Here is an 11,285-nt window from a genome sequence, read left to right as displayed (position 1 = left end):
CGTCCCCTCAATTCAGACCCATCACACACATACTTGATTGACTGATGATCGGTCAATACAAGAATTTTTGAACCATAGAAGTAGTGTCTCCAAACCTTCAGGGCATACACTACTGCATAGAGTTCTTTTGCTAGTGTGACCCTATCCGCTGTTTCGCATCGTAGCTCGCAGTCTACGAATGCTTGTAGTCTTTTTGACTCGTTGCCGGTGTCGTCTAGATTCTTACTCTCAAAAGCTATGGGTCTGCCCTCTTGGAATAAAGCTGCCCCAATCGCAAAATCACTCGCATCGGCCTCTAAAACATAAGGCCAGGTAGGATCGGGTAATGCAAGAATGGGTGCTTCCTTGATAGTTAACTTCAAGGTTTCAAAAGCCTTGTTCAATGCATCATTCCAAGAGATCGGCTGGGTAGACCTGCGTCCGCGACCTTTCAATATGTTTGTCAGGGGTGTCGTGATGTGTGAATAATCACGCACAAACTTTCGTAGAAATACCGTAAATCCTAGGAAAGAACGAAGTTGTTTCACAGTCTGAGGGATAGGCCATTCTAAAACCTTCTGGATACGGTCCAGATCAATGCTAATACCTTCAAAAGAAATATTGTGTCCTAAGTAAATGATCTCCTTCATAAAGAAGTCACATTTACTCATCTTGGCATAGAGCTTATGCTGTCTTAGAATAACTAAGACAATCCGGAGGTGTCCTATGTGATCCTCTAGCATTCGGCTATATACCAAGATATCATCTAAGAACACTACAACGAATTTGCCCAGAAAATCTCGGAACAAATCGTTCATCATTTGCTGGAAGGTGGCAGGAGCATTGGTCAAACCAAAAGGTAATACAAGAAACTCGTAGTGGCCATACCTAGTTTGGAATGCGGTTCTATCTATGTGTTTAGCATAGATACGGATTTAGTGATAACCCGTATGCATTTGAATCAATCTTAGTGAAATACTTCGCTCAGGCCAAACGGTTTATTAGATCATCGGAACGAGGTAGAGGGTATCGATTCTTAATTGTCACTTTATTCAATCGTTTATAATCTATACACATTCTCCATGTAGAATCCTTATTCTTTCTTAAGAGGACAGGTGCTCCCCAAGGTGATTTACTTGGGCGAATATAGCCCATATTCAAATAATCCTGTAGTTGTGAAGCTAACTCATCCTCCTCAAGGGGGCTCATCCTATAAGATGGAACACTAATAGGTTGAGCCGCAGGTACTAAATCTATGCGATGGTCTACTACCCGTTCTGGAGGTAAATCTTTTGGCAGTTGAGCAGGGAATACATCCATGAAATCATCTAACAACATTCTCAATTCACGGTGTTCAAACACACTTAAATCATTCTTGTTATTAACAGAGACAACAAATGAAGAAAGCGGAATCAAAACAGGCTGATAGACATCATAATGAGAAGTGTTTAATATATTCCGAAGCTGCATCGCAGATACAATAGGTCCCTGAGAAGAGGGAATGTTATCACATTGAATACAAAATTGGGTGTCCTTATCCAAAAAAGAAAGAGTATGGTCCTTCCATCCAATCCGAATATCGTGGGTTTTAAATCACTCTATTCCTATTAACAAGTCCACATGCTCCAAGTGCATGACATAGCACGTAAGAGCCGCTGTGTATTCTTGAATCTGAATAGAAAGGGCTTCAATCTTGCGATCCCAAAACTGCTTCCCAGCTGAAGTTGCACCTCATAGGTGTGATCGCTAGGTATCGTGGACAACCCCATCTTCTGCACAAGTTTGTAATTAACAAAGTTGTGAGAGCTACTCGGGTCAAAGAGAATGTGAACTCTTTGGTCCCTAACTTCTCCATAAACTTGGAAAAGATCATGGGAACCAAATAACGAAGTATTAAAAGTGCAATTACAAGAAAGTGGGCAGGTAAGGACATTTACAGAAATACCTGTCATCGCAACTTGATTAGCTCCCTTCGCTTTAGTACCCGGACCCCGCCTGGAGCTTTGATCCCGACGCTTGCTTCTGGTTCTTGTGCTTAGGACAATCATTCTTAGTGTGGCCCCGCTCCTCGCAGAAGAAGCAATGTCCTTCCTTCTTTAGCTTCAAGGTACGAAGGAAACGGGCACGGCCATTCTTCGCCTGAGTCAGATGTTTCTTGGAGGCGTTGTCTATAGACTTCGTCTCCCCGGTACTAGTGGTAGACTAGAAGAACTTCCGCTTGTTCTTCCCACCATGTCGGAAACTGTGGTTCCCTTTGCACTGGCCATGGTATCATCATAAATACGCGCATAATTCATGGCCTCTTGCAATGTGGTACACTTGTTGTTCTTGATCTGTAACTTGTACGAGTCAGGAAAACCATCCATAAAGAAACCTAACAAGGTCACTGGATCCATCTTTGTAGCTCTGGTCTGCAAATCCCGAAATCTCTGAAGATAAACCTCAAAAGTCAAATTCAGCTTAGACATATCGAGGGCTTTAAGCTTGCCTACGATATCGTAATCTTCCTCCTTCTTCAGAAACTCTTTCCTGAAGACCCCTTCGAATTCGTTCCATGTTGCAGGCTTGGGTTGGAGTTCCTTTCACCACAATAAAGCCTTTCCAGACATAAACCCGACTGCAAGCTGTATTTTCTTGTCATTTGGATAAGGGTGCTGCAAGCCGTACCTAGGTGAAGAAATCCGCCAGGGGTGTGGAGGGGTCTTCTCGTGCACACTAGCATGAGCTGAGGCAGAACTATGGTCTCGCCAGGCTTTAACGTAGAAGGTCCAGCTTTTAGAAAGCCATGCTTTCTAAAAAAGCCCACCCTCCCAAACTTGGAGGGTTGATGCTTTTTTTAGCATGCCCACCCTCCCAAACTTGGAGGGTTGGTGCTTTTTTCAGCATCCAACCTCCCCGAATAGCAGCTTGGCCGAAATCCTGCTCCAGCCTATGGCGCACCCCTCTACACTCTCCTACATGCGTCACCTAATCACTTTGCAGCCCTGACCGTACACGAGATCCCCTAGGGTTCCCCTCAATTCATCGCTTGCCTAGGAGCCCCTCTCACGCCTCTCCTACAATCATCTCCACTCTCTCCTAGCTACACCTCACACTCTCTCACACCTAACCCCACTCATCAGCCTCGAATTCACCCTCTCTCTCTTCTTCCTTCCTTCTTTCCCTAAATCTTAACCACTTCCCAAAATCCGATGAACCAAACAAACACTTGCAGCACAAATTTTGAACTTAGGGCATACCTGGAGAAAAAATCATCCAAAATTCTTGGAACAGAAGTTCCTACCTCAAGAGTTGGCTATGATACCAACTGACACATCCCAGCTCTCCTGAAACCTCTGATCTGCAAGCAAACACAAGAACACACACAACGTGAGAAAACTGAGCAGGCTGCTCGCCACCCGACCACGACATCTACGGGACGTGATCCCGAATCAAGAGATGTCCCCTCCGAGCCACGAGCTGAACTACTGGCACGAACTCCCAACTAGATCCAAACCACCCTGGTGTCCCATACCACCAGGTGGCGTTGTGAAGCCTGGGATCTGCTGCTGGGCCTTGGGCTACGCTATGATGCAGGCGCGCGTCTGCGACTCAATCCAGGATCAGACCTAGCACATGGGAACGAAACTTGCTCCCATTGGCTCTCTGAGAACTAAACCTCTGGGCCCCTTATATAGACTCGAGCCCCAAGTGCCAAAAATAGTGAAGACCTCTAACTGGTTCGTACCCTTGCCACTTAACCTGAGAGTCAAGCCTGCTTAGCTCTAAGCCTCCCCAGGCTACGTGAGCTAGTCTTGTGTACCCAATACATGTCGGATACCAATCCGTGCACATGACACCGCACATCTATGCTCCTCGACTTGTCCTCAAGCTGTACGTACTACTCTGTACCTGTTCTTTGCTGCTCTCCCAGCCTCAAGGCCTTACATAGTACAAGGCTCAAGCCTTGTACTAGCTACTACACTGTAGATAGTTGACAGCGCAGTCCCCAAGGCTCAATGCCATGATAGGCCCTAGATTTCATTGTTTGAATTTTTAAGATGCTACCTTGGCTATTTAGTAGCTAGCTAGTGGTTACTAGCTACCTAGTAGCTATTTAGTAACTAGCTAGTGGTTACTAGCCTTGACATTGATGAGTAGGGACATAATCAATTTCAAGTTGCAACTTACAAGTTCCAACTTGTAAGCTATTTTTTGAGAAAAAATGTTTTGTAATTTTGTTTCAATTTATGGTTCAAGTTTCAACTATTTGAAAGTAAAAAATGAGAATTGTGACTGTTCAGTAGTGGACTGTGGTCATTGGTAACATGTAAGTTGTAACTACTAACTAGTAACTAGTTTTTGGTTTAAAAGTCTAAATTTTCATGAAATTTGAAGCTTGTTTGTAAGTTGTGTGCTATTACTTGTAATGATAGATATAGTATGTCAAAATATGCAATATAGCATATTTTTTATTGAAATTTTGACTTTAAAAAAAACCCACGTTTTGAAACTCCGCCTAATTTTTTCAAACTTATCAAATGTTTGGAAACTCCAAACGTTTGGAACCTTCAAACGTTTGGAACCTTCAAACATTACAGGTTGGTAGAAGTATAGCACAGGTTTGCTGTGCTGCAGACACAAGGCACCACCCACTGGCAGAAAACCACATGGCAATGTTGGGTAGCAACATCATATACAGGGTCGGCCCAGTCTGTGGTAGGGCGAGTCAGACCTGACTAGGGTCGGCTGGTTGGTTGATTGGGTGAACCAGTCAGAGGGCTACCCAGCCCTATAAAAGGCCCCATCGTGGGGGCATTAAGAAGTTCGGTCTAGGAGCATCCATCACCCATTGTGGAGCGTTGTCTCTTGCATAACTACAGCCAGTAGGATAGCACACTTATGCAGGAGGGTGCAGTCTGTGGAACTTGCACCACAAAATATCACCTAAGGTCTCTGAGAAGAACACAACCTGAGGAGTGAAGGGCAGCAGTAGGAGCAGTACATATGCTCACCATAGAAACATCCAGGGTAGCACAATGCTGCAGGCTATCTGCAAGAATTGTTTGCTGCAATTTACTTTGAGATATTTTGAACTATTCTAATGTTGTTTATTACGCCAGATTTGGTGCTTGTGAGTTCTTTCTTGTGGACACAAAGTTTCAAGTTTGATTAAGCATTCCCTTTAAGGTTGTCGAGCTTCTTCCATTGTAAACACTGCACCCATTACATATTTCCGTTGTGTGGAGAGACTAGCTAGGTGCTTGTGAATGTGGATACTGGCAAGACCTCTGAGCTTTGATGTACTCTGAATTAGCACTCTAATACATCCTAATTGCATACTATAAGCTTCATATGTCAAAGGAAAACTGGGAGACAATGCAACAAATCCCTATGCCTAGCATTAAAAGAACGATTTTTTGGAAATCAGCAAATAAGTAAATTATCTTAATATATATGGAAAGATTAGGGAATTATAGAACTGTAATGGCTATTAACGACAGGGAGAAGCTGTTTGGATCGGTCAGAGAAGAAAGCCCCAAAGAACAAAAGATGACTGATCTAAGACAAAAAATCTGGGGCCTCGCATGATAGCTTGGTCCTTACTATGAACGGCCCATGTTTAGGTGAAAAAGGTAAAAGGGAAAGCACAAGCTTCTCAAGGGCTGGTTGTAGAAAACTGCTTTATTGCTGAGAGAGGTGTTGTGTTTGAAGATGAAAGACCCACTCAATAGGCATTGGAAGGACAAAATTCTGAAAATTCACAAATGAGCAAATTATCTCCCGTGTATATGACTGCAACAAAAAGATTAAGGAATGACAGAACCATGTGTGTTACCAATCAGAGTGGGAAGCTATTGGAATTGGTCAGAGAGCGAAGTGCCAAAAAATAAAAAGAGACAGGTCTAAGATGAGAATCCTTAACAAAAACCATTAGACAGCTGTACGAGCAGCCTGGAAAGAGCATTTTTTGCAACTTGGCAAAGGGGAGATGTGGAAGGATAAGGATAAATATAGAAAATATGAGAGAGTAGCAAGAGAACAAGAATACTTTTCTTGTCAAATTAGCCCCATTTCAGTGGGGGCTATTTGCTGTAGTGGATATGCTAAAGTACAACATGATGGTAAAGTGGGGACCTTCCTTTCGGCTCCTCTAGTTCAATGGTCCACCCTCTAGATATCCACCTAGATCTACATGCTCAACATGTAAGGCCTCCATATGATGAGAAGCTAGTGAGCAATAGGCTAGGCCAGCTGGAGAATTTAGCATCAATGCATAGATTTCTGAGGCATTAGAGGGTCCAGTAAAGACTCTATGTATGCATCATTCCATGGTGCTGATGTGTTAACATATAAAAATTAGCACATGGGTCAAAACTTCGGCTATGTGCTCTTGCTGCCAATAGTTTTTGGTGAGTGAATACCAATGACATCCAGCTATTGGTGAGATCTCACCATCAATATTTTGATGCTGAGATCTTACTTCCCATTATCTTCCACCAAAGCCCTCCTTTTCCATCTATGATCTCTCTCATAATGCCCCAATTTGTGACAATGTTGTACTATATTTATTAATATTTCTTTTCAAAATTTTTTGCCTTGGAAATTTCCTCTATTTGAATTGATGCCTTTATTTTGATTTTTATTATTCCCTTTTGAAAGTCGATGGTGATGATTGCCTTGATTTGTATTTAATTACTAATTTTGATTTTGCTATTGATGCTAGTGTTGATGTCTATGTAATGCTCTTATATTTGATGATTTGCCTCTTCTTCAACCATTGTTGGAGGTTGCAAAATTTTGTTCACATTCTTGGTTTGATGAAGATAGGAGCGGATTACCAATTAATTGATGAAGATAGGACTAGATTTTGGCTAAAATTGACCAAGATATGGTCAAATTACCAAAGATAGTATCCAAAGCTAACATCTCAATATGCCACAATAATGTCAAAAAATGGTCAAAAGTGCTCAAAATGATGCCAAAAGGTACCGTTTACCATGTATGAACCATGGTTGAAAACTGGGTGTACATATATTGACCAAGATAAGAGGGCACCAAAAATCAGTGAATTCGAGCTCTTGAAAGTAGACAATAATTTAGGCACATGAATTTTCAATGAAAAAATCACAAAATTGTTTTATGAGATTTGACTTTTGTGATGTTCAATTATCTAACTACCCTAGAGGATCAACTCAATCAAACATGCACTACATTTTGCATCTCGCATAAATAAAAAAACTAAATGCTTATATTAACACATAGTTAAAAATATGATGGCATGGCATTTGTGTTTACATGCAAGTGAAAAGGGAGAAACCTAAGAGGAAACTAGAGGGGAGAAAACCTAGGAGCAATCCAAGGAGTAGGAAGTATTGGGGATTGATCTCAAGAGCATGTTCATGTTGTGCATAGCAAACACCAAATAGTGCTAAAAAGGAATAAGGGCCAGAAACTCTAACCTTGAACCTTATCCTAAAGGGGTTTGCATATATTCGTTCTTTACAACTAATGTAGGTCATTTGTGGTGTGCTCTCTATCAATTCCCTCTCTCCTCATCTCCAATATTCTCCTCTCCCACTTCACATTTGTTCATGATATCAATGCTCCCTTGCCTTCTGCTAAGGCATTGTGATCCTTCCTTTGTGAGAGAGATTGAGTGTGAGTTCACGAGTTCATTGTGAGAGAGTTTTGAAGCTTTGTGTGAGTTTCTTGAGAGAGATTTTTTTAAGCTTACGTTTTCTTGAGTTTAAAATATCAAGAGTCTGTGAGAGAATTTTTTGTTCTTCTTCATAGAGGCATATTCTACTTCTAGTTCCTACTCAAGAGTCAAATCTTAAGTCTAGGCTATAAGCCTACTTCATTGTCTACGTTTAGACTATGCAAGCTTTAAGCTAAGAGGGGAACTGCAACTTGACTCCTATGCTTGACTGGCAGAGCAAAAATGACCAAGATATCGATGTCTTTAGCTTTACCTACAAGAGAAGCAAGTGAAAACAAGAAAACACCTACCTACATGACTAACAAAAAGAAATAACACTTTGAGAAACAATGAATCTACTACAATATACAACGTAGCACACAACAATACGTAAATAGAAGTAGACAATGGACTTCAAATAGAGTGTTAACAAACAACTATGACTAGTGCAATAGCCCAAGTGCATAGGTAGTAGCTGCAAAGACTATGGAAAAAGGAATCTATACCAACTCAAGTATTGAAATCTTGTTGAAATATCTTCGGACTATAAATAAGACATGTAAGGGTGTGTGGTTCAGCTAAGGATGTGAGGATAAGCTAATGCAGCGTGAGCGAGTAGATTAGGGGTAAGGACCCCAATCAAATTTGTGTGTAAGTATACACACAATTGAAGTGTATGGTGTGGAATGAAATCTAGATATTGTAGTTGGATAACTTAGCTCTCTCTTTCTTCCACGTCTTGAGGTTTCTCTTCGTTAGTGAGCTTTTTGATCCTACCTTGTTGACATGGTATTAAAGCTTAGGATAGGCTCATTTCATTGAGAGTTTTCTTGAGTGAGATTGATTTCTTTCTTGGAGATGCTTTGTTGTTAGCCTTGTTGTTCCTTTGACCAACTCGTTGGTTTTGAAAGACAAAGTGCCATCATCACCTTTTTGGAGCTAGTTATTCAACAACAGTGTCTTATTATTGAAGGGGTCGACCAGTTGCTAGGCATGTGTCACCATCTTATCTATAGTAGATGTATTTTTAAAGCTATTGGTTACTAGAAGGGCTATTTGTCATGATTCCTTAGAAACTTGGTTGTAACAATAACAACAATATTTACTATTATTTTGTCATTTGTCATGAAAAATTACTTCTATGTGTTTTTCAAGTACCAACAAGCTCTCTATCCCTCTAATATATGGTGTTTCCTCAAAAGCTATTGATTCCAAAAGGCCATGGGTTTCCCAGGAGCTTTCTTCCATAGTAATTGTTCCAGATTTGTCGAATTGCTTCTCCATCTTGGTTCTTTGGGAGGTTCTAATTTTTACAAAATATTTGGCATAGATCCTTTGTAGAAGGAAAGCTTCATTTGTTTCCATCACTAGGAGTTCCATTTACATCTAACTTTGGGCTCTAATGTCAAGTGGTGACCCATTTTGAGTTCCTTGATGTAGCCTATAGATCCATGATGCTTTGATAATTTCTTTTCCTCAAATTACTTGGCTAAGGTTATGCAAGGCCCCTCATTGAATGCCATGTAGCAAATTTAATCTATGGATCCTTAAGGGTTTTGTTTGTGACATCATTTATTGACATTATTTTCTTCATTCATTGGGCTTTAATGGCTCAAGAAAAATTCATTGACAAGATGTAAAACATTTATTCAAAATCTCTTGATGATGAAGAGTTTGTTGTTCATGTTGTTATGGGAGAAGAGTGATCCGAAGAGTGAGCAAGAAGAAGAGAGTGCTAGAATCCTTAATTGTAAGAGAATTATGCACGTAGCAAGAGGGTATGTTGAAACATCTTATGTATGGACTTCTCTAAAGGAAAGAGACACATGTATCTATGTTTTGTAACATTGGGCCTGGTGAACACGTGCTCTACACATGCAATAATGTTATGGAAATTATATTTTCTGATATATCTTGCTTTGGATATTATTACTTTAGTCTAGTGTGACTATGGCAAAGTACTCCATAGGAGCGCACCGGACGAGGTGGGGGACCTAGTGGATACTTTGTGTGTTAGTTGGGGACACTTGACTAGCTTGTGTTTTGCCATGCTAGATGGTCAGTATTGTGGGTCATTCCATGGTAAGCTGCCATGCAAGCAGAACAGTGCCATGTAGGCAGCAGACCACTACCACGTAGGCAGCAGACAGTGCCACATCATTGCTGAGGTCAGCAGGCATCATACTGCCACATGGCAGTTGTGCCATGTCAGAATCCAGGTCGGAGCAGTCGGGCAGCATTAGAGAGCTGGCCAGTGGGGTTGTTACAGCAGCCAGTCGGCCAGTTTAGGACCCAAATGGGGCCTATAAAGACAGCCCCTTGGCCCTCATTCTTCATCCACTCCAACAAGTTTCTGGCCTTCAGCTAACAGCAGCCCTCAGAGCTTGGATCAGGGCAGGAGAGTCTGCAGCAGCCCAGCAGCTCCTTCCAGCCCTCCATCCGGTTCAGTCCGATACAGCAGTCTCTATTTAGCTTTTGTAGTTCTTCTTTACAGTTGTATTCAGCCCTATAGACCAGACATTGTTTGGTTATTATTTTCCCTCTTCGGAGGCCCACTATATTCTCTCCCTCTGATTCCACTACATGGAGAGACTAGCTAGGCGTCAAACTTTGTGTCCACAACTGGATATGTGGAATTGACTCATTCACAATTGTCCCTATGGAGAGTGAACCTGCATCTTTCAATTTCCATGTCTGCACTAGATCTGGACTTGCCTACATCATAATCTGACCTAATGCATCCACCATGTCACCAGGTCGCGTCTCTATTCCTTCCGTCACCTCCCATCTCTCCTCATCATCAGATGGTTCCGAACCTTCACTTCCTAGAGTGGATAGTTCATTCCATCACCAATGTTTCGCCAGCATGGAAAGGGTGTAGTGCCATGAAGTAGATTCCCACACTAAATGCAAGCCAAACAAACACACCCGAATGTGAAAGCTCTTTCCTTATCAGCAAGGACACCACTCTTCAATTTGAGAAGGTCCCAGGCTTCGATCTCCTGGTTTTTGAATCACGAGCAAGACACTCCCTGGATGGCCACCTCTTATAATTGTTAAGAGAACAATGCAGATCTGAAAGAGGACTCAGTTGTAAAGCCAAAACAGAATATATATAATGGTAGAAACCAAGTACAAAATCTGCCAACAGGTGTACCAACACCTTCAGTAAGGTAAAGTGCCAAATCTGGCACACCCTCTGAAGTGTTCTCCTACGTGCCTCTGTGTGGTGGAGCACTCAAAGGTAGCTTCTTAAAGGTAGAGCACAATTATGAAGTTCTGCTCCTGAGTTCACTGCTGATAGAGCTCCCTCCTGTGCGTGCACCTTCTGATGCTCTCCTACAGGCTTAGGTATTCACCTGTGTGTAAGCTGGAATGTTGGGACTTCTGCTCTTGTAATCTACGCCGGGGGCTATTTAAAGGGTTGTGTCCCCCCAAAAAATATGGCGGCCTGGCCAGTCTGTAGGCCTATATAAGGCCCTTCCTACAGGCTATGGCTGGGTGTCTGCCCAGCCCATCTATCCCCTCCACGCCTTTTTGTACCGGACGCCCAGTACCTGCAGTACCTGCTAACCAGCCCTTGTACCAGCTGTATAGTCCTGCTGCGTCATATCTTTTTGCTGCC

Source organism: Dipteris shenzhenensis, chromosome 16, assembly GCF_047967505.1.
Source record: "Dipteris shenzhenensis isolate YYH24624 ecotype China chromosome 16, Dip_SZ_1.0, whole genome shotgun sequence".
In the NCBI taxonomy this organism is placed as follows: Eukaryota; Viridiplantae; Streptophyta; class Polypodiopsida; order Gleicheniales; family Dipteridaceae; genus Dipteris; species Dipteris shenzhenensis.
This window is presented reverse-complemented; position numbering follows the sequence as displayed.